The 23,706-nt window shown below is 41.4% G+C and overlaps 1 protein-coding gene across 3 annotated transcripts in view; it reads right to left on the bottom strand.

Moving 5' to 3' along the window:
- The window catches only part of SORBS2 (sorbin and SH3 domain containing 2), a 187,947-nt gene that overhangs the window by 124,528 nt on the left and 39,713 nt on the right, over positions 1-23,706 (bottom strand). Inside the window, exon 3 of one of the 3 annotated variants that reach the window (XM_036894238.2) lies at positions 3,596-3,651. The exons of the other annotated variants lie outside the window; for them this stretch is intronic. The gene's annotated coding sequence lies outside the window, so the exon portion shown is untranslated. The remainder of the gene's footprint in view (positions 1-3,595; positions 3,652-23,706) is intronic. 3 annotated transcript variants of the gene reach the window in all.

The following is a 23,706-nucleotide window of genomic DNA, read 5'->3' on the forward strand; positions in this document are numbered from 1 at the left end:
AGAATGAAGTCAGTCCTCCAGACCTTCCTTCCTCTGCTGTAAAATGGGATGGCGATATCTATTTACCACTGGTTGTGTGAGGATTAAATAATATATGTAAAGTGCTTAGAGTAGGGAATAACATATGATAAGAATTCTGTGACTGGTAATTATCTTCTTACAGGAAGGCCATAGTTCTGGTTCATAGAAGCTGCTCCTTTATTTTCTACTCTCCTTTATTTTCTTATACTGGTATTAAATAAGTAAAATTCTTGTTCAGGACAAAGCTGGTAAAAATTTTTAAGTCTGTATCCTTGATAAACAAAGGGTTTTAGGTTCTTCACTGACTTTTTACCATCTCTCTCTCTCTGGCTGAGCAAATCTCTACTCTTACAGAAGACTGTGAAGGCCTATAGACAGGACTTTTTTCTGAATTTTCTTTTGTTTTCCATTTTCTGAGTAAGTAAAGAGCAGAAATAGATGCTGAGAGCCTTCTCTCTCCATCCCATTCTTATGTTAAACTGATTTGGGGAGAACATCCCTCACTATGGCCAATTGATGGATGCAGTTCTGTACCCACACAAATTATGAATACTCAGGGTCAGTTAATTCTACAAAGTCATCCAGTCTAATGTTTGCTCAGATCCCTAGTTTCCAGCCTGTGACATACAAAGAATAATGCAGATCTTCTTTCCTGGGAAGGCATTTTCTTACTTTTCTCTCTTTCTTCTTTCTTAGTCTAATGACTCACATTCCAGATGGTTCTGCCCAATTTTAGAATTACCATGATCTACTTTGTAGGAAAAAAAAAAAAACCTTAACATTTCCTGTATAGTATAGCTTACATAATTTTTTTTCAGGGAACTGAGAAAAATACACCACCAATGCAGGAGAATTTCTGGCTCCTTTAACATTAGGAGATGTAAAATTTTAATATTCCATCATTGGAGTGTGTGGCATTTACTTAGTGTGCAGTTTGCTGTGCAGCCAATGAATTTACATTTTCAAAGGATACTTAATAATATGGAAAAATATCCTCAAAACAATGAAGTAAAAGTGCAAGATGCAAATCAATACAGACAGTATAATTCTGATTTTGTGTTTGCTTTTAAAAAGGTTACTATGAATTAAAAAAAAAAAAAAAGCAAGAGAGAAACACTCCCCAACATTCATTTTATCATCTCGAGGGTGGGTTGAATTTTTGCAAAAACTACCTCCTTTTCTCTTCCTTGAAACATGCATTCTCCCACTCACGGGCACACTGTCAGGACAACAGAGAAATCTTACTAAGTCTTGTTTCAGCACTTAACGAATCTTCAAAAATAAAGGCAACATATGCATTCAATGAATTTTAATAGAAGACTGATGACTCAGAATTTCTGACAAGAAGTCCTTGAGTGAGTCTCTTTTTAGTTCCCCCAAGAAAGGGCAGAGCTTCCTCATGCTAACTGCTCAGGCCTTTGGGAGGAGAGCCAGGTGGCAGTGAGTTTGCAGCCGGCCCTCTCGGAGCTGGACCACGAGGTTGGCTCAGCTCAGGGCCCTGCCCCAGGAATCACGGACTTGAAGAGATCCACACTTTAAATGCAGCCTTACATTTGGAGCTGGGTACCTAGGTGCTTGGCTTGCCCACTAGAACAGGTGAACAGCATCAGCCTTTGTGGAACCTGGAGGGGGTTTTATCCTGAAAGATCGGTGTTCTACTCAAATTCCATGGTGACTGATACAATATTATGTGGATATACCTTAAAAAATTGATATTATCTGCTTCCTGAGTGTTTTTCCTATGGAAACCTACTGAACAGGTAGTTTCCTTCTATTAAGGAACAAATGACTTATGCTACTCACTGTTTTACATCTTTTTCTCATGGATAAATATCCTGCTCTTTTAATTACTTTTTTAAAAAGCTCCCAGCGGTTAATTCAAATTCTTTCCTTCACCTATGACACATAGAGCTGCTTCAGTATATAGTCTCATCTGGACAGATTTGTATGCAGAGACTCGTAATGGCCCAATACTGGAGGAGCTGGAACTGAGAATAAAACATTCCTACAAATAGAAAACAACTCAGATGGTTAATGCCAATGAGGAATTTCATTTGGCTTTAAATGTAGCATAATGCAAAATAACCACCTCAAAAATCACTTTCTCTTGTATCTACTTATCAAAATATTTATTAAATGTCATAGTTCAAATTTTGCACTGTCATACCTAACTAAGCCTCTTGGTATTTATATATTCAGTATGATTCTGTTATTCAAAGTCTGGTACAGAGACTCTCTCTCATTCTGCCTCTGTGTCTGTGTCTTTCTAGATATATAAGTATGCCAGTGTGCATATGGAGGGCTAAAAGTATCACAGGTTATTATTGTAGATTGTGGATAATAAATTCCACAATCTGATATCTGTGCCTGGATATCTGATACCCTTTCTTGAGGAATATACACAGTTAAAACCCAATTTACAGTTGAGGAAGTAAAAATTCTCCTTCTAAAAGTACTGTATCAGTAGAAAATGGAAAGCGCAATAGAGATTGGTGATCTTATAAATTGTTTGCTTGGGAATATGTAACACCGGGACATTCTTTAGTTCTCCAAAATCAGAACAGTCAAGGGGACACTCAAGCTTTAGAAAAATTCATCCTCTTGGAGGATAATCTTAATGTTGTGTGTGGATAGGAAGGGCATTGAAGTGTGACAGAAAGGATATCAAAAGAGTCATCTATGACAAGGACGGTCACAGTACTTGGGGAAAAGCAAGTTGCAGTCTTAAAGTTCTTGTAGATAATTTTCCAGGGCTTTAGTAGTTCATGATTTCTCAGGGAGATCAAAGTGCCTGGGCGAGAGTGGGCGAGATTAGTTCTCTGCGCTCTGGCCTCGGCAATAGCCTGACGCAGTAGGCCCTGGCCCTCCGTGGCCCCTGCAGAGTGGGCGGGGCGAGCGCTGAGCCTGGGGACTGAAAGGTGTGCTTTGACTCAGTGGCTGAAGTAACCCAGCTAGCTGAAGGGCCGGAGGCAGTGATGCCTTCTCCCACCAGAGCCGGTGGAGGCAGCCGCAGGGCCAGGGAAAATGCATCACAGGTGTGGGGGGCCGTACAGGCCCTGCGGCCAGGTGTGCGTGGTGCTGAGAGCATTCCCTGTGCCCTGCGGAGAGTCAGCCAGCAAGAGGCAGCTGCTGTAACTGCCAAGCAGGAAGAAGGCAGGAGTTTGAGGATGAGGCGGGGACTCAGTTATTGTTTCCTCACAGAATTCCTAAGACCCCCAGCAAAAGATTCCATTGTGAAGCAAGGCAAAGTGAAGAATTCCAAAACAAGCAATCTGCAAAAAAATCACACCATCTTGACATCCCTTTCTCCTTGCTTGCCTCGCTTGCTCTGATTGCCCCACTCCGCTTAAGTCAAGGCTGTCTGTGCAGAATTTCAAGACAAAAAATTCTGCTGGGAACATAACAGAAATGGAACGTCAAGGAGGGGTCAGAGTGTACCCATATTCTTTGGTGCCCATCATTTTATCTCCCTCTCTACACGGAGAGATCTTTTGGTTAAAACACACACATCGATTCCTCCTGGCCTCGTCAGCCCCAAGCCCAGGCAGCCGCGGTTCCCGTGAGGACAGCGTACCTTCTGAAGAAATGCACCCAGATCAGAATGGTATATGACTCTGTCCTATTCTGGCTCTAGAAAAGAAACGTTACAATAAATAGGTGGGTGGGCTCTGCCCCGTGATCACAAAACAACCAAAATAACACTGAAATCAACTGAGAAAAACTGAAATTTATCATTATATACTTTTTTCTTTACAAAGTTTGATAACCCTTCTCCCCAGAGTGGGGAAATCAGAGGAAGAAAAAATAACTGTGAAAAGGAAACTGTGCAAGTATTTGTCATTATTTTTAGTCTTTTTTACATAATATATTTATCATGTACCACAATTAGTCACCAACATTTACGGACGAGGGTAAATCGGGGCCGTTTTACTCAGGGTTGGCCTTAGGTGGGGGTGAAACAGTCTGTGACGTGGGCAGCCTTGATTTCTTTTGCTGATTCATATCTGTGTTCCTTGCCCCTTGATTTAAAACAAATTTTTTTCCAGCAAAGCTTCATTCCCACTGATGAACATTTTAATAGGATGGAAGTTCACAGTATAGCTGAGAACATAGTGTTAATATATACTTTATACCTGCTACTCCAGTCTCCTCTTTGCTTTTCTAGTCCTTTCTAAATCTGCTTGGAGCAGGACAGGACAGGAGGGAGACATAACGGGGAAGAGGCTGCTAAACCCATTTGCCTTCGAGTAACGCCAGCCCTCCGGGAGGTTCTCACCCCCACCCCACACAGTGCTCTGCCGTCTGCTCTGCACGCAGAGCCGCTGTGCACGCAGCCCCTGTGTGCCCCCCTCCTCAGACAGTCTTTCCTTGGTCAGCACACCAGCTCCTCATCCTTTCTCTCTGTACAATTCAAATTTCTGTTGCCCAGACTTCACTGGTTGAAAAGCACCTCTCAGGGGCAACTGCTCTGTGCAACTTTAAAAGTGTGCAGGAGCTGATCTGAACATTTAAGACTCTAACATATGCTAACAGAAGTTGACTACACTCTCCTTTCTCAGATGAATTATAAGATATTTTAAGCACATTATTTGTGTTTTCTAAACACAGGATGGACCCTGTGAGCTGGAATTTCAGACCCAGATAGGAAGTGAGGGTCATGGGAGGTGGGGAGGTACTTGGGACCAGAGGGAACTTGTCGGGGTCCTCATATCCCTTCATGAAGTCATTGCCTAATCAACCTATTTCAAGGGATGGCCCTGATTTTCTGGTGGGAAGCAGTACCTATTTCTGCAGATAAATCAATCCTCTGCAAGCAATAAATACTCCATTTTGAAATCCTAGGAGATTTGCTTCAGATGAATCATAGTAAGCTGTTTTTTCCTTTCAGGGCAAAATACTATTTGCAGATATCTGCCAATCTGGGAAGAGAGCTTGTTTCCTAAACGGAGCTATTCTGACAAGAAAGAAAAAAAGTAAACTGCACACATACTTTCGTACTCCCTCCAAGTCCCCTCAAATCTTCTTTCTGTTTAAACTACCTGTTTATAAATAATATCTATGTTAAACTTTAGTTCAGTTGCCAGTCTTGGACTATATCATTTGAATATTTGTGTGTGGGTGTGCTTTTGACCCCTTTGTCTACAATGGATAAAAATAAATCGTTTCCCTATAGTTAATTAAAATTCTGTGCATGTGCCTTGATGAAGGTCAGCTTATTCAACAGTTGCAATTAACAAATACCCCAGAAAATGTTTGAATTTAATTTCCTGTACAGTCCTAATATTGCTGATTGCCAGCAACACAATTAGAGGATTTATTGCAGCCAACACTTGCCAGTGCTTCCTGTGTGTCAGGGTCTTTTCCAAGATATTAATGCAGGTAATTCTCCCAATAATGTACAGGGTGGGGCCACTGACATGTGCCAGGTTACCCAGGTCTAAATCTTGGGTTCCTGTCTCCCACACAGGCAGCCTGGTTTGAATGTAAGTGCTCAGACTGCACTCAGAGTGACCCTGTATGATATAGTCCTAGATTATTTGCCTCATCATGGCTTCTTGATGGTTGGATACTGAACGAAGGAAGAAGCAATCTCAGTAAACTTTGTGGTTGTGTTAGCCTCAAAAATCACCCATCTTCATGCAAGTGTTGTACTGCAAGTCTGGGCTTGCACTAAACTAAAAAAAAGAAAAGTATGCTTTGCATCTAAGGCAATCATAGGATTTAAACAAGTAGCAAATCGATGTTTTCATTTAAAAGTGAAGGGAAGCAGAATGTGCCACTCCAAAATATGATGTTAGGAGTTCAGGATATGCCACCCCATTAATATACTGCATGTTGGTTATTTTGGGCTGTACTTGAAAAACATCAAAAGTGGGAGAGGCTTTCTCTGTCCCTCTTATCTCATTAAAGGTTGATCCTCAACTCACTTGTCATAGATCCTCTTCCTGGGAGTTTCATAAACCAGGAAAGAGCAACTCTTGTCACAGGGGAGGAAACTGGAAATCAACACCACACCCAGACGCACTGTTACAGACTGCCACACCTCCCAACCATTCTTCCTAAAAATTGCTTCCTCTCACCTAAGAGGCCTGCATCCCTCCCCCATTTTTCCTAGGAGGATGGTGTTCCGAGCCATTTGAGGGATTTATGCTTTTTTCTGCTGTCTCCCATGAGTACACAAGAAAGCCAGTTGACAAACTCGTTTTTCTCTTGTCAACCTGCTGTTTATTACAGCAATCTCAGCTGAGAACTCAGAAGGGTAGGGGGGAAATTATTTTTCCTCCCTACAACAGTCTTCCCTGGTCTGCAAGTGCCCTGGGAAAGGAAGCAGGCTGTTCATAAGGGAAGTGGATCTAGTGGGGGTTACTGAGTAGCTTAGGACTCAGGAGACAGTAGGAAGGGAAGGTGAGCTGCAGGGAGAGGTGGAGGCCGCTGACGTACAATGGTCACAGCATTCCTCTCCGTTTATCTAGTGTAACAATCTGAAAATGAGCCTTCAGACAAAGTGCTGTGGGTAACACCTAGCCCCCATCTATCTCCACAGTTGCCTCCTTCAGTCATGCTGCTCCCACACAACCTGCTCAACCCAAGGTGCTCCAGGACTGTGTTCTGGATTCATTCATTCATTCGTGTCTGCCACCTGCTCATCCCACCACTACTGCAGAGGGAAGAAGGGCCATCCACACAGCAGCTCACTTAGTGGTGACTTGGAATCAGGAACTGATAGTCCACATTGAGATAAATGGAAGGGCTTCCCTCCCAGAAAGCCTGATCTGCTGCACTGCACGATACCATACTTACTGGCCTAATTTCTCCCTCCGCCCCCCATCACTGACACGTGCACTCCAAGTCAGCAAGTCCACTAAAGCATCCTAAAAATGTCTGAGTTCTGGGTTGCTCTTAGCAACACCCATGAATCTGAGCTTCTAACCTCCTTTACTGAAGAATAGTAACCAAGGTGAGAACTGGCAACGTTCGCTGGCATGGAGCTCACCCACAATCCTCTTTTCTCAGTAAGTGCTTTAAAAGTACTGCTTCTTTCCCTGTTTCTCAGGGCAAGAAAGAAGGAGAAACTGGCTTTCCAGTGATTATTTGGACTTGTCATTTATACTGAGAGTTTTCACTGTTTCAAGGCTAGGTTTGGGTCTTTAAAGACGTTTGGGGGTACATAGAGCAGCAGCTGTCAGTGCTGCTGGCTGGAGGGGAGAGGGAGGCGGGGGAGGACAGCGGGGGTCACCAGACCCGGGGGGGCCCCTCCTTCCTCAGTCAGAGTCAAGGCTCTGTGTGCTCCCTGAGGAACTGACCTTTCCCAGCAGCACTGCGCTCTCTGGGGAGACCTGGGCTGACAATACAGGTGCAATTCAAAAGATAGGAGATTTTTTAAAAAGGAATTTGAGGGTTCAGAGAAGAGGGGAATTCTGTCCTTTAAAAAAAAACATCAAAACATGTGTCTTCAAAAAAGTAGATGGTCTGTAAGACTGCTTATCATTTGGGGGGCCTGATTGTGAAGCGTGGGTGGGAAGCATAGGTGTGTGCGGTGTCACCCCACGTGGGAGAAGGTAGGAGCCTTTGCGAGGATTTTACTAGCGGGAGGGCAGGTGTGAGAAAGTAAAGCACTTCCCTGTAGATAAAGCAAAATCTCCACAAAATCATGTTCTGTTTACTGTCTACAGACCTAGGCCTCCTGTCGAACTCTGAGGTAAAATTTTAGCAAAATCTAGTAACACAGTGAAGGTTCCTTTCAATAAACAAACCTTTCCACTTAGACAAACTAGTTTGATAGTTCATCTCAGTGAAGCTGCTTTATGAACCGTAACACACCAGAAGACGAAACACATTGAGAGAAAGAAGCTAGAGAATTAAAAAGCAACGATAACAGAACATTTCTGTGACTTCTCTGTCTTCTTCTCCAGCATCTGCCTACACTTCTGACTGAGCCCAAGCAGCTTGTTTACGTGCAGCGTTTCGCAGACGCATACTTTGCTGCCCTTAGAAGAAGACATTATCCACATTTGAAGCAGTTTTTTTGGTAAATGATTGTACTGTTAACCTCCAAGGGCCATTCAAATATTTTCTGAGAAATTGGCTGCTCTTAAGTTCTTCCTTAGAATGCCATGTGTTTCATTTTTGTGCAGAACAGATGACAGGCTGGGCATCCCAACAGGAGTTTCGTTAATTTAACCGATCTCTGTCAGGAGAAAAGAAGTGAGGGGACTCATAGGCCAGTCCCAGCCCAAGGTTTGTCCTTCTTCCCAACACAAAAAGCAAAACATTCTGGGTGGTTTTGCAACTGGATGAGTCTAGAAATATTTTTAAGCTTTCTGTCCTGCCAAGTGTTTCATAAAAAACTCTCTTCTTTCTATTTCATGCCAAAAAATGTTACCCTTTAAATACTGTTTCCCATATCTGGCTACATGTCCAGGATTTCTTCTTTTCAAAGAAAAAATAATTTTTTTCTGGGGTATAAAAATGCCATTTGCTCTATCAGATTAAACATCGCTTTATGTAGCAAAAGCATCTGAAGCATTCTACCAGCGGGTCTAAGGAAGGATCCGTACTTAATATGATTTTGTCAAATTCATTTTGATTAAATATTTGGTCTTTGAATTCCTTTTGTGACTCCAGTGGGAAGTTCAGGCTTGGGTTATAACACTGTCAATACTACTTTTTCTCTCACTGACCTCATTCTATTCTCTTTTACTAGAAAGCATTAAATAAGAATTGATTTCTGTCTTTGAACCAAAATATTATTTGGAACAGATACCCCTGAAGGGAACCCTCTGGGTTCCATTCTCAATTTGCATATTTTATAGCTGGAGTTAGAAAGGTTCAGCTGTCAGGGTTTGAGGAACTCTAGCATTAAAAAGTGTGAACTTGCAAATTAGCTGTCAAGTTTAATAGAAAGTGAATAATGTAGCCCAGAGCTGACTTGTTTTCCTTTCTGAAGTCCTGTTGATCTTGCTGTTAGGTAAAGCACAGACACAGAGGAACACCGAAAGATGGCAATTCTATTTTATTAGTTGGTTTGGTGTTTTCTTTTTTACTAGCTAAAAGCAGAAATTATATTCACAAAGTCAAAAAGCAGAATAGTCTCAGAGTCTAGAAAATAGGACAGAACAAAACATGCTTGAAAAAGCAATAGCCATACACCTAAAATGTGATCAATATTCATAGAGAAATAAATTATGTGGCATTAACTCTCAAAAAACCACTAATGATCTGGTAAAATACACTACAGATTTAAAAGCTTAATGTTGGGCAACTGATTTCTTACTGATATTTAACGAATCACTGTAAGTAAATCTATCAGAGGCAAAAAGAATTCTAAGTTGACATATAATGTTATTGCTAGTTAGCTGGTTAATTTTTAAAATCTCTCTGTTCATTAGTGTGTGAAGGTGTGTGTGTGTGTGTGCTCAAGATAGAGGGAAGGGGAAACAGTCCTTTATAAAGGGTTCCCTCTCAACTTTCTGGTTTGCTAATCTTTGCCACTCTTTAAAATGTAAATGCAAGCTTTTTATATTTGGAGAGCACATAAAGATTGAGGACATACCAACATTTCAGAAAAAGCACATGACACTATGATGCTGAAATGTCACAAAGTTGCTTGAGAAGAAAACAAGTTTTTCTCAAACACTCACGATAGACTGGAAACTGGAGGATATAGCAAATTGCTTTGCATCTTTTCAACCCATTGTCATCCTGCCACAAACTGTACCAAATAACATTTCCATCCCTATCCCACCTTATTGTCACATGGCCCTTTCCCCCTCATGCATGGGGAAGTAGTTATTTACATTTTGAAAATGTCAAGCATCTCAAAACACTTACATTTTGTTGAACCGAGTCTCCCATGGTAAATGTCAGAACCCAGTACAGTGACTCTGCTTCCTAGGAACGGCAACTCAGCATCGTAATAACACAGGCCAGAAACAATACCCTGCATTTGCTGCAGTTGGTTTTGTATCAGTGCAATAAAAAATAGATGATGGAAAACTGAAGCCCTTAACAGAAATACAAGTCTGCTGTGTGTGGCTTCTGTAGAACTGGAGCAGAGCAGAGGTGGCCTTGTCTATACATTGAACTTGGGCTTCACCCATGCTGGCTGGCAGACATGCATGCATGGAATACTCATGCTGTCAGTGCTCAGTGCTGCGGGCACTGGCAACGCCTGATTCCATTGACCTAAGTGGCGGGGAACTAAACATAAGTACTCCTGTTAGAAGTCAGTTGGCACAGAAACTGCAGCCTATGGAATATCACTGTGGAGTGTGCAGGCCAAGTTACTTATGGTGCTTGGGTTTTCCTCTTTGCTCTTGCATAAAGGTAATATCCAACAAAGCAATGATCTGTGGCTTTGGCATAAGGAGAGCTGGAAGTTAGTGGAATAAAGGCTTGAAGGTCACGCAGTCTGTGCTGCAGCATGGAGTGATGTTGGGAAGCCAAAATGCAAAATAAGCACCTCAGACCAGCCTTGACTGTGCCGTGGTCCTTTGGCACAGAATCAGAGCCCAGAAATGTGTAGAAGTCCAACTAAAAATTGCAAAATAGGACCTGTGGTTTGTGCCTTGCCGGAATACAACAATGTCTATGACTACAAGAATGCATAATGTGACAGGAAGACATTCAAGGGAAGCACCATTTGAAAACTTCAACATTATGTAAGAAAGAACAAGAGGCATCATGAAGGAAAAAGGAGGAGACAGTAATAGAAATGCATGAAAAACTACCTTTTGCTTATCCTGTCCTATCACTGCTTTAGAACCAGATGTCAAGACTGAGAACTGCCCTTCTCCTCACCTTTCAGTATGCACCCTTGCTTCTGTGACCCTGACTGGACACTGCATTAGAATCTGCTCAAAGTAAACTGTTAATGCATTTGTGTTTTGCTATCTGCTTTATTTCTGGTTCATTAAATTGGACCAACTGACCAGCTTACAAGAGCAAACTTGAATGCATGGCCTTTGAGGTGATTATTAAGATGCTCACCGCCTCCTGCCCCACCAGGCCCTCCACTTGATCCTGGCCTGTACTGGCTTGTCTTACCTCCTGTGTTACAGAACTGCTCCAGTTTGACACAGCCTCTAGTTCTCCAAGGTCGATAGCCCTTCCTGCTTCCCCTACTTGCCTTTCTCTGAAACTGCTATCTCAGCTCCCTTACATTATTTCTGATTTAACGTGCTTCACTGGCTTCTTCCCTCTGCTCCTCATTGGTGAAGAGAATAATCCCTAGTTCTCTGGGGCCAACCGCAGCTTCAAGAGTTTAGGTGTGGAGTTCAAACAACCCTTGAGAATCTTATCCTTCAAGGTGATCAGCTGGCACATTAGGGCTACTCAGTTCCTGAGGGCTTCCTAATTCTTGCTCTGGGCTCTTCAGTGTGGCGGTACGTGACTGGGAACGTGTTCACAGAGGCCCTGCCTGTATGCACTCTGCAGGGCACAGCCTTCAGCGCGTGTCAGTCAGCACCCTCCTTAACCCTGAAGAGCCACCTCACGTGGATGGCGACAGCAGCTCGGAGCCCTTTGGGCATGTGTGGTACCAGCTCCAGTTTCCTGAGGCGGTCTCTCATTTAAACCTATCTGTGAAAGCACCTTAGATCTGAACTTCAGATCCAAAGATCAGACAGTGGGTACAACTGAGGTTTTGTACTGTTACTCTTTATGAGATACTCTGTCCTTTTTGTAATCATTTCCATAATTATTATTATTATTTTTTGTAGCATCCTAGTGAGACAGGCTAGTTTTACAACATGCTGCTTAGAAGAAATTTGCAATTGATGAGTCATTAGACCTCACTAAATTTTGGCACAGCCTGAACACTTGAGTGTCTTGAATTTGTTCCCTCTTGCGTACCCACGAGGTCCCTGATATTGCTGTTGGCTTTGCAGAGACGGCTCAGCTTCTCTTCACCGCCACCTCGGGTGATGAAGAGCAGGGCCGATAGTCCCTTAGGCAGTCTCAGACTAGGCTGCGAGTCGTGGAATTGTCTACTCACATTGTTTTTCACTCCTGAGGATAAAGGCATAGAACTAAAAAGTGCAGTAGGCAGTGATTACTTGCCACCTTTTGGTTACACACCTAGTAGTTTAGAACTGCTTCTTGGCTTCATAATCTCCTGGGCTACTTTGCGCTCCCGTCTCCCAGGCCCACAGAAGGGTTCAGACGAGTGGTCAGACAAGGCAAACAAGACTCTGTATTATCTCTCCTCTTCCCCTTCCTCTTCCTCCTGATTCTTCTTCCTCATTCTCTCTTCCCCATCTCCTTCTTCTTTTTTTTTTTTTTTTTTGGTTATTCTTTCTCCCTTTAGCTTCCTAAAAGTTCATGTAGGCGGATGCTATTATAATGATACGATTAGGCTATGATCATGTGAGTGCTGGTGGTTTCAAAACTGCACACCCCGTTGTATAAGGTACCGCGGGCCTTTAGGGTCTGGGAACAGGAGCCACGCAGCCTTGCCCAGAGTCACTGTGAACGCTGGGTGGGTGTTAGGTCTTGTTCTCTGAGTCACTCAGTCACCACACTTCTCTAATCTGTAGTGTGCTCTATTGTGTTGAGTAGCTTAACACTTGGGAAGAATTTAAATTTAAATATTTTCATAGTTAAGAAGCAAAGTAGCAACTGGGAAGTAGCAGTTCTCCTTCTGGTATATTTTATTTTTAAGCATATTGCGTATCCCTACCCCCAACACACACTCAAACGCACCCCATCTGAAGAGGCCCCCGGGCTGCCTGGGGAGTGGCTGTGCAGAAAGCCTGTTTATTGATCTCTGTAATTATTGTCCCGGCCACTCCACAACTCTGGCTGGCGTCCCCTCCCTGCGACATGGGGCAGTCCCAGCTGTCACCAGTATGACTTCCCGGTCATATTTTTGTTCTCTTTATTCATCAGCAAAGCCTCCACTATATCTCTGTACATTATAAACTATGGGAAAGGCATCAGAGGGAGAAATCATAGAAGAAATAACAGACTGACAGCAGCACAGGGGAAAACAGCAAGTGGCTTTTCATCAGGTAAGATTTACAGGAGGCAATGTTTTCTCTACGCTTAAGTGGCTTGAGAAGTTTTATAGAAGATGCTTCCCTGGTGACTGAATTCAAACACATTTAGTTGTTTCTGAAAAGTTCTCCACTGACATTGCTGTAAGGCACATTTTTAGGGTAGTTCTGCAGAAGCGTGATGGGATTCGGTAGATCTACACGGTCCCTTCACATCAGTGGGTACAGAGGCTGTGGCTGCAGGCTGGGACAAGCTGGGACACGCCAAGTTCATCCTGGCTTGACCGTGGCTAGGAATGCCCTGTGTGGAGTGAGGCTCCGCAAGAAAACCCTGCTTTGTGAGACTTCCTCCCCGCATCAGCCTGTCTCCTAAACTAGTTGCAGCCTATAGGCTTCCAACCCGCAGCAAGGGATGCAATGCACCTTTTTGTGATGCAGGAATTTGAAGTTATTTGCATATGTGTGAGTGTGAGCTCAAACAGGCTTTCAGTGGGAAGCACTCGGTCGGTGGTGGCGCTCCTTTGAGGGCAGTGTGCTCGGGGCTGCCTGACCTCTCTTCCAAAGAGCCCCATAGAGGAGAGGGCACTTTGTCCTCTCAGGGACAGCTGGAGGGTCCAGTACTGTGCCATTGCTGGTTCCCCACCTTGGTCCCAGATGGGTGAGTCAGACCCACAGGTGCCCAGGGCAATGGCTTCTCCTCGTCCTTTCTCAGCACGCACTGCTCTGGGCCTGGAGTAGTGAAAAGGTGTAAGATAATGGCCTTTGTCTCCTCCGGGACCAGGAATTCTGGCATTTCCTGGTTTGGTCTAAGCTGTGGTAAGAGCTGGTAACAAGGGTTGCTTTTGCTTGAGGCACATTTTGTGAGTTTTGGGGTGGTCCACTCTGAGGCAGAGAGGGCTGCTCTCAGCATTGTCAACTAAGAAATTAGCATTTAACCACACATTGTCCAGACACATGCCCTTGGCCTCATCAGTGAGGGCTGGGCTCTCAGGAAGTGAACTGTGGCTCCGGCCTCAGTGCGAGTGAAGTGCCCTTTAAGGATCCCACAGTCTCCCTGCATGTTAAAGCAGAAGCATCCTCTACGGCCAGTGCTGGCTATCAAGGGTGGGAGCCGTGGGCAATTTTGAAGAGCTGACAACTGATTGACATTTTAGGTATAAATAAATTTGATTTGCTAACCACCTCAAAGTCATTTTCCAATCCAATTAGATTTCATTAGTGAGCTTATTCATCAGTTTTTTTGTAATCCAGGTAATACACTAAAAATAATGGCTAACCCGGCTTATTACAGCTAGGTATAAATTTTTTCTCTGGTACCTGAAGGATTTCCCTCGGCTGCTTTTGGAGCCTAATGTATTGATGAGCTCCTGTGCCCTTCTGCAAGCAGCTGCATCCTCCCACTTGAAGAAATGAGGGGCTCCACCTACAATATTCTTGGCAAGAACCTGGGGAGAAATGCGAGAGAACCCCAACCTAAGATGGTGCTCTTCTCTCGGGGGGTAGCAGGCAGTGACCAGAAAGGTGTTAAGAAATACAGCTCTGCTTGCTACAGTTTTGGCTTTTTCTTTTTTTTTCCTTTAATGTACATTTAGGGAACTTTGAACAAGACCCTTTTAAGAAAAACTGGTCACAGCCACCAGTAGGGATCAGCAACCACATTGCCGTTAGCCAACCCGTAGAGGTGGTATTGATGGAGGATGCTGAATGACCCCCCCTTCCCAGGTGCAGAAGCTGCTCCGGGCCATCCCAGGAGGAGAGAAGCACTGAACAGTCCGTACAGGTTGCTACTGCAAAAACCACTGAGTTGTAGGGTTGCCAGAGTGCCCCAGCCAGTGGCAAGGAGGCCTGAGGCTGCCAACAGCAAACAGTCTCCAGGAATTGCCCTGTTCTGAGCTCCCTCTGGGAGCAGGAGAGCTTGTCAGAAAAGATCTAATTGCTTTGAGCTCCTTGCCTTCTTGGTAGCCCACTGAGAACCACCCCTGAGAAGGAAGGATAGATCGCTCATGCTGTATTAAGCAATTAAAAAGGAAGTGGAAGGGGGTGGGGGGATATTTTCACAAAATCTTGATGCAACTGGTATCAGAGCTAATTATATACCAATGAATTGATCATATGGACCTCTGATTCCTGGCTGTTCTGGGTCAGAATTACAAATGTGTTAGTAATGGGAGTATATGGACTTCTGGGCCAGAGGAATTTTAAGAGGGGAAGAAACAGTAAAGATAAATTAGTGTAATGTAGGAGGGAATAATTTGGGAGATGTTGCAGAGGCAAAAGCAGAATAGGCCAGAGTAAACTAGTTTGCCAGTTCACGGATCTAGTGGAAGACTTTCAGTTGCCCATGTAGACAAAACAAATACAGAAATGGAGACCAAAGCTGTAATGTAGCCAAAAAAAGAAACCGCATGCCTACCCAGTGTATACCCATTAAAGCTCCTGGTAAACAAAAAAGGTGGTGGCTATTCCCCAGGGATCATTGCTCGCCTGCTGCCCCCACTGGGAGCTATGGCTTCACTTTCTGTCTACAAACACCGGTTGGCCTGGTTGCTAAGTGTATTCACTGGGGGAGCAGTAAGCTGTCCAAATGTGACCACTTAACACAGATTCAAACAAATACCTCCCTGTGATCCCATCAACACATCGTGGAGAGACTCTGTGTTGTAGTGGACTGATCTGAATGCTGGTGAGTCACACGAACCCAGGTTGAAATCCCAGCCCTGCCATTTACTAGACATGTGACTTTGCGCAAGTCACTTATCTCTTCTAAAGCTATTCCCCATGTACGACGAATGAAAAGGATGATGCAAAGTATTATTTTCCAGTGTCAATCAGGCCTACCAAATATGTACAAATTTTTAAAAACCTTAATTTCATCACCATCAAACTGTGGGTTTAAACCTGCTCTAAACTCCAATAACACTGTCTCTTCCACTGGAAAAATTCAAAAGCTTGAGCACATCTGCAGTCAGAATCTATTCACCCAAAATCACATATTTGAAAAGAATCTCACAAATTCAATAGCATCATGTTACCCATTGTAATGTAATAGCTAAGATAATTACATGCTCTCTGTCCCAGTCATAGGACACAATAGAAAGCTCTAGAGTGAATAAATGGCTGCTGTAGAGTCCCCAACATTTAGTCTTCATTGACATTTGTTGATAAAGTTGGTGTCCCCTTTGCATAGTTATTTTGTGCCATATGGGACATACATGGACTAATTTCAAAGTAACAAACAAGCACCACTTTCAACCACATTTCCAAGTGAGTTGCTTGTTTGAGAATTAAATGCTCCCTCTTGGTGCAGAGCAGTGCTCAAGAGCGATAGAGAATTTGAATGAGAAAATGTGGCTCTGGGTTTTGTTTTTTGACTTTTGTTTTTATTTTGAAACTTGGGGGCAAACTATGGGCTACTTAGGAGCACTATTGCTTTCTCTTTTATTTCTTTGAATATCATTTCTTTCTCTTTTCTCCTTGATCTTGCGTGAGTGTTGAAATTCAAACCACATGAAAAAATAGCAATCAAATTCCCATTATATATAAAGTATTATACATAAGGCACTACACAGGATGCAAAAAAATGTATAAAATGGCTTCCATGTCAAAAAGTTCATAGCCTTGTTTGGGAGGCAAAACATACTGCTTCAGAAACTCATGACAAAGGGTTTCAACAAGGGCTCAAATCATGGAGGAATTGTTATATAACATGGGAACTCAAATTAATCACTAAAGGAATGCTATTAGCTCTAACTACTGTATGAATTTGGAAAAAAATAGAAATCCATGAGTTTTCTAGTTAAGATTAAGGGAGAGGGCAGGGGGAAAAAAATGAACTGTTTGAAAAGAATGTAGGTGGCACGGTAAGTCTAGATGTGAAACCAGTGCTGAGAAGCAAGGGATGAGGAAGGCCAAAGACAGGCCCGAGAAAAAAGTGAAATGTTTATATTTGACATTTTGCTAAATTAGGTGGCAAAGGACCAAGTAATAGGCATCCTTAGGCAAAGTTCATCTCTGACCACATTTGAGGAGGATAGATTGAGGGTTGGGGGGGGTCCCAAGAGGCAGCTGCCCAGCTGTCCTTAGAGGCAGTTGTAGCATTCTGAAAGCAGGAGACGCATGCAGACCACAACAGAGACAAAGCGTGTGCGTCTCCACACATACACCCGTGTGTAAGAGGATGGGACATCTGGGAGCAGATGGAATACATAGAGAAAAGAAGTCCGGGAAAGCCGCCTGATTCCACAGGAGAAGGTTAGGCACAGGAACAAGTTGGGACGAGTCCACAGTGCTTTGCAGAAGGGTGTTTACAACAGTCAGTACTTAGAAACAAGCAAAATCACCTTTACATGGAGGTGAAATTTAGGGATCTTTTATTATCTAAGGCCATGGTGGTTTTGCTCCCCAGGGAATATGTGATGACCTGGGGACGTGTTTCATTGTTACAATCGGGAACTGCGGAAGGAGGCTAACTGAAACCCAGTAGGTAGAGGACAGGGTTGCTGCTGAATATTGGAGGTGCGCAGGAGCGTCCCTCACAACAAGGAATTCTCTGGTCGAAACTATTCATAGTGCTGAGGTTAAGAAACGTAATCCAGAGGACCCCAGGGAAAAAGTAACACTATCTTAAAAATAAACTACATAACTGAGTTACTAAATAGTACTGCCCAGTTGGAAAAGGTTAACATACATTTTTTTAACATCAATTTAAGCAACAATTACTGTGTGATTAGAATTTAATATATACATATACAGCAAGATTTAAAAATATATGTATTCAGCTTCATCATCCTTTTTTAATAAACTGAAAATACTTCCATCAAAATCATGCCAATGCAAAGCAGTGATATGCTGAGCATAGTCCTTTTCAGAAGAATTTAGATATAATGAGTGGAAAATTGCCTTAAAGAAAAGATTGAAAGAAGTGACAGCTTAAGTAAACCCAGTTATTGGTCCCATTTTATATTTGTCTTTCCAAACTGCTGATGAATTTGACCCATTTAGTCATGACAAAAATGTATATCCTGAAAGATCTGTATCCCTTTTGAGATGATTAACGGATATTTAACAGACAAGAAAACATTGCTTGCCCATTTTTCATAATATTTGACCTTTAAATTGGCACGAATATATTACATTTAGAGTACGAGGGGAAACCCCAGCCAAATCATATAGAGCAGCTACTGAGATGAAAGACATTGCACAGGAGGGAGCCCATCTCAGAACCAGTGAACACAGCCACGAGCACTGTGTGGGTGGCTGCAGCACGTTAGCCACGAACGATTTCCATCCTAGGAAGTACACTCGCTGCAGCTACTGGTGCATAATAAATATTTGATCCTAATTAGACCTAATGAATGAATTTTAATTCTGTATCCACTATGCTTTTGTAGGACACTGACCCACAAATACAAAAAGTAAAGGGTTTGGGGGTGTGGCGGCAGAACTGCAGCCTTATTAACACCACCACTAAAATTTTTCAGGTCTTTATTTAATGATGATGAAGAGTTGTCTGGAAGTCTCTATTAAAAGATGGTTAAAAAAAGAATAAATTATCGGGAGATTACAAATTTCATAAGGATTCAATATGACATACTTTGTAAGAAGGAAATCTTTATTTCCTTTGTTTAAATTACTTCAATTCATTGGGAAGTCCAAGATAAAATATTCTTTCTAAAAATTTAATCTGGCGGCTTTTACTTGGGGTACTGATTTGGAATTTGACAGGTTCAAGTCTACTTTTAAAGATTATTTATAAAAATGTTCCTCTCAGATAAAGTAAGAAGAATAACAATTTCATCTTGGGGAATTAAAAAACAACATCTTGTGCATTCTTTACTTTGAATAGAATAATTCTTACCCTCTTAGAAACCAGAAATATTTAACTAGCATGGTCCAGAAGATGTATTATATAGCTTAAATACTTTCCAAAGAAATAAAAAGTTAAATTCTATGGTATTTTTCTATTTTTTGGAAAATCATGTTACCACTGGATCTGAGTTTCTAAAATTACTCATATTTTTAAAAATTTTACCGAGAAATATATCTTCAGATAGAATTATAACATCTGTTAAGATATGTTGACATATTGCATTATAGAGTCATGTAGCTCTCTAGTTTAAACAACTGCAAGGTTGGCCAATGCCTGTAACCCACAAGCCCCAAACTTCTGTGGCTTAACACAAGAAATTTAAATACCCAGGGCAGGTCAGTGGAGGGCGGGGGTGAAGGCAGGGGGGTGAGGAGCTTCTGTTGCAAGCAGTCATTCAGGAGCAGACCTGGTGCGTCTTCGTGCCCAGACCACCTTCTTGGTCTTCCAAGCAATCATGCTCCTGTCCCTTTCTGATGGACAGTCTTGCTTGCCACAGCAATCATGTCTAGTTCCTGGGGAAGATGGGATTAGTGTCACCTGCATTTTTGTGTTAACATGGGGAGGGGTCACTATCACCTGGAATGAGACTATAGCTCTCCTGCTATCTTTAGACTGTATCAGAAATATGCTTCTTTAAAGTATTTGAAGGAAAAAGGCACAAAATAATAGGCACCAGAAATATCAGAAATATGAGGTGTTTGACATAGAACACAGTTTTCTAGTCATGAAATACACAACTTGAAATGTGATATAAACATCAGATCCTGGGTAATGCCAGCCACACTTTTACTGGCAGACATAAGCAGGGGAGATAGCACGATGAAATGGCTATAGAGCATGGAAATAGCAAGAAGTCTTGAAAGCCTAAATTTGACTATCAGGCAGGAGCTAGAGGCATCCATTAACTTGGATCTCAAGGGCTAAAGGTCTTTTGACCTTTTTATCATCCAGCAAACATTACTCCACGCAGAACACACACCACCAGCCCCATTTTGGAATAAGAACAATCATACTCTTTTTTCAGGACCTTTCCTTCTAATTATATATAAAGAAAGAAATGGCTTCTCATTCCTCATATCTCACTTGGGGCAAAAATCTTTTTATCTGTTCATCTCACTTAACCTGATCTCACAGTTGCATTTATTAAAAGAAAAAATTTAACTCTGAATGTTAGAAAGCAAATCTGAAGTAGATATCTGTGTATCGCCTGATAATACACTGATTAAAATGCAAAACAAAAAATGAAAATGAAAAAAAGTCCCAGATTTTTGCAAATGTTATATTTTAAAGCAATCATACAATCAAGGCAGCTTGATGTGAAACAAATGAAGACATCCAGGAATTTTACTGGTATGCAGATGATTTAGACTGATGGTTGGCAGAACAGAAGTTAAATCAACTGAACTCTTCATTTACAGCTTCTTGGAAAGTGGATGTTCCAAGAATATCAAACAGAGGATGCCCAGCAGAACCTCTTCTCGACCCAGCTCATGATTATTATCCTGTTTATGCCGTCAAAAATCATTATTCACATTAAAACATGTATCTCTGTGAGATTTAAAGATGACTATAAATCAAATTTAAAATTTATCTTCAGGACAGCATAATTATACAGTACAGTACAATTTTGCTATTTGCTTTACGTGGAGTTTCAGCGATGTTTTCCAAAAACCTGTGTAGCTGATTTCTGATAAAGAGACAGTTCATGAAGTTTACCATTTCTATTCTAGGAGCCTGGTTCTAGGAAGCTTATTCTGCAGAAAGAAATATCATTCAATCCACAGAATTAAAAAATATATATGTTTAAGCCATCCAAATACTCAAGGCCTATCATTGTTCAGTATGGCCTGAACTGTGCAAATACATGCGCTCAGCCTACAGAATGTATCTGCTACATGTTCTTACAGGTAATATAGGCAACACCAAGGGCTAGATCCTGAGGAAGGTTTCCATTTCTCCACTTTGGAGTTGGTTTTCTCCTTGAACTGCATGGAAAAGCAGAAAGCACACTGTTCAGTGGGCTTGATCTTCTATTAGAAGGCTTTAAGAAACTGTCAAGTTTAGTTCACTTCTCTAGACTTCAGTGACTTCTGTTATGACATTATGACACAAAATATTTAGAATATGCAAAGCTCCTTCAAGAAACATGATTTCATAAAGAGAAACATCTGATTATGTTGTCATTTCATAATTAGTCTCAAAAATGAGACAGGCAACTCTTTGTGAAGAAGGCAGAGTAGGGCAAAACACCTTTACTGCTTTTCAAGTTTTGTTTTCTAGGTAAGTAAACATCACATCAAGTGTGAGTCTTTAACTGTACATTCTCTAAAAAACTTTGAGATTTTTGTTAATGTTCCTTTTCGTTGTTAACTTTACATTCTAGAGACTTCAGAAACCAATGCCTTTAGAAAATAATCTCAGGATATGAAAATTGCATTTATCTTTAATGTCACTTGCTTTGTACCAATATCACAATTCTAGTTTAACAGTTATTCTGAGTTCTTGGAAATTAGGCTGCTATATTTAATCCTTCAAGGTAACATAAAACACAGAGGCACAACAGTCTAGCAGAGAGCAAACCTATCATATTGTTCCAAATTTTATAACACATCACAGAGGACATAAATTTGTTCAGCTATTTCAAGTCTTTAAAACACCTGCCTTCCCTCCAGTTAGATCTGTACAACTGTATGGTAAATGTGTTAAACACAAATGGCTTATGTGTTTAAAATGATTCCATATGGTGGCTCTCTAGCCTTACTCTTACTATAGGAGTTATTTTCAAGCTATAAAGTCTACAAATTGGTTGGCCCACTGATATGATTGAGTGTAAGAAATGGCAGGTGCTACAGACAGTTCACATAGGGTGATGACCAGAATATTGACTTCTGTATTTGATGCACCTCAGATTGTGTAGAGGCTACTGTTCATAGCATTACTGACATCAAGGCATGTAGTTGTTCACACGGTAAGATTGGTGGTACAGACACTCTCAAGCCCTGAACAATTATTCACAAATTGCCAGTAAATCAGCATAAAATTGCTTGTGTTTCACTTCAGGTTTTTGTGGGTTTTTTTGAGTAATGCATTTATTGACACACATGTTATCTAGTTCAGTGGAATAATATGTAAGTATAAATGCTTTTACTTTTTGGACATCACCATGTAAATACTCCACAGTCAGAATCATCTGCAGGAAGCCCTCCAAGTCACTGTTAGGTTTACACACCTGAATATTCCTATTTCACTAAACAGTGGCTGACATCCTTAAAATAAATCAGCACTGTTGCCGTTTTAAAAAATGTGAATGAGAGTAAAAGGAACAGAAGACAAAATTGTCATCAATTCTACTCTGAATAATTTATTACCATATTATTAAAGCAGAAACTATTTTATTTTAAATGTTTGCTATTTCAGTTACATAATAAAAATTAACAGATATAACCCCAACCACAATATTTAATTCTCACACACACACACATTTGTGTTGATCCGTGGAGGAAATGTACCATTTATGTTGAAATTATGTATTTCTTTGAAATGTACTTCAAAGCCACAAAGAAAACTTTAAACATTTTCTTTAACTTTTAACTCATTACATGCCCAAAGTAAACACCTGAACATATGTCAAAATACTTGAATTCATAGCTGCAATCAGTAAGGTCTTTATTCATTGAGAAATTTTGATTCAGTATACCTCTGTTAGACTTTTACTTGGATGTTTATCTTGAAAATCCTTACTCAAACCTCAAATAAGTTTTCTCAAAGTCACATTCATCTTTCATAGATCATTTCAGAAATCATACACCTTCAATATTGAAATTGGAGCAAATCCAACACTATCTCTATAACCCATGAGTATTTCCATATACTGGTAGAGCTAGTTATCAATCTGGAGATATTTTCCTCAGGAGAAAAGGCATCATCCCGTAATCACATAGTCACATACATAGATGGAGTGGGTGTTCACAGTGATGGCGGATACATCTGTTTTTGGAAAAATTGTGCCCCTTTCTCTTTATTCTTCACTCTCAGCTCCTGACAAAGGGGCTGCCATCCTAGGAATAATGCAATGCCTCTTCTGACTTCAACCCCAAGTAATTCACTCATCTTCCTAATCATTTCACAAAGTTCCAAATCTAGGTCTTTTTATTATTGCCCCTAGTTCTCAAAATTGTAGATTCTGCTCTCACAGCCCCCTGCGTCTTGTCTTTCATAGCTCTTACTACAGTTTTACTTACATGGCTACTTGGACAGTTAGCTTTCAACAGCTGTGTCCTGCTGAAAGCTCTGTGAGGGAGGAGGCCAGTCCCTCGGACTTGGCACAGAGGCCAGGGCGGGGCGCTGCGTAGACTCTCAGCAAGTGATTACTGATTCAGTGACACACAGACCAATGATGCCACAAATGTTAAAAGATCTGGGAGACTGGTATTTAGAATTTCATCCTTCCTATCATGCTATTCAGATAATTTATTTATGGTAGCAATTCATTGAGTAGGATCTTTATGCCGTTGCTGTCCCAGAATATGATTCCATCCCTTGTTTTTGTATTTTTTACTGTACATTATAGCGTGGTACATTTAACACTTGGCTCTGCTTGTATTTCAGAAGACTGCTCTTGCGCATAAATCAGAAAGAAAAGAAATTAGGAGTTTATTAGTAAAACCAAATAGTGCTTTAAGTGACCACAGATAATGACTTCTAATGCCTTAAGGCAATTTCATAGTTAATTGAGTGAAGCACTGTCATAGGATCTTTTTATATTGTTTCAGTCATGTTATTTATTCATTAATGTACTTATTTACTGTTTAGTTTTGGAGA

Source organism: Manis pentadactyla, chromosome 7 (assembly GCF_030020395.1).
Source record: "Manis pentadactyla isolate mManPen7 chromosome 7, mManPen7.hap1, whole genome shotgun sequence".
NCBI lineage: Eukaryota > Metazoa > Chordata > Mammalia > Pholidota > Manidae > Manis > Manis pentadactyla.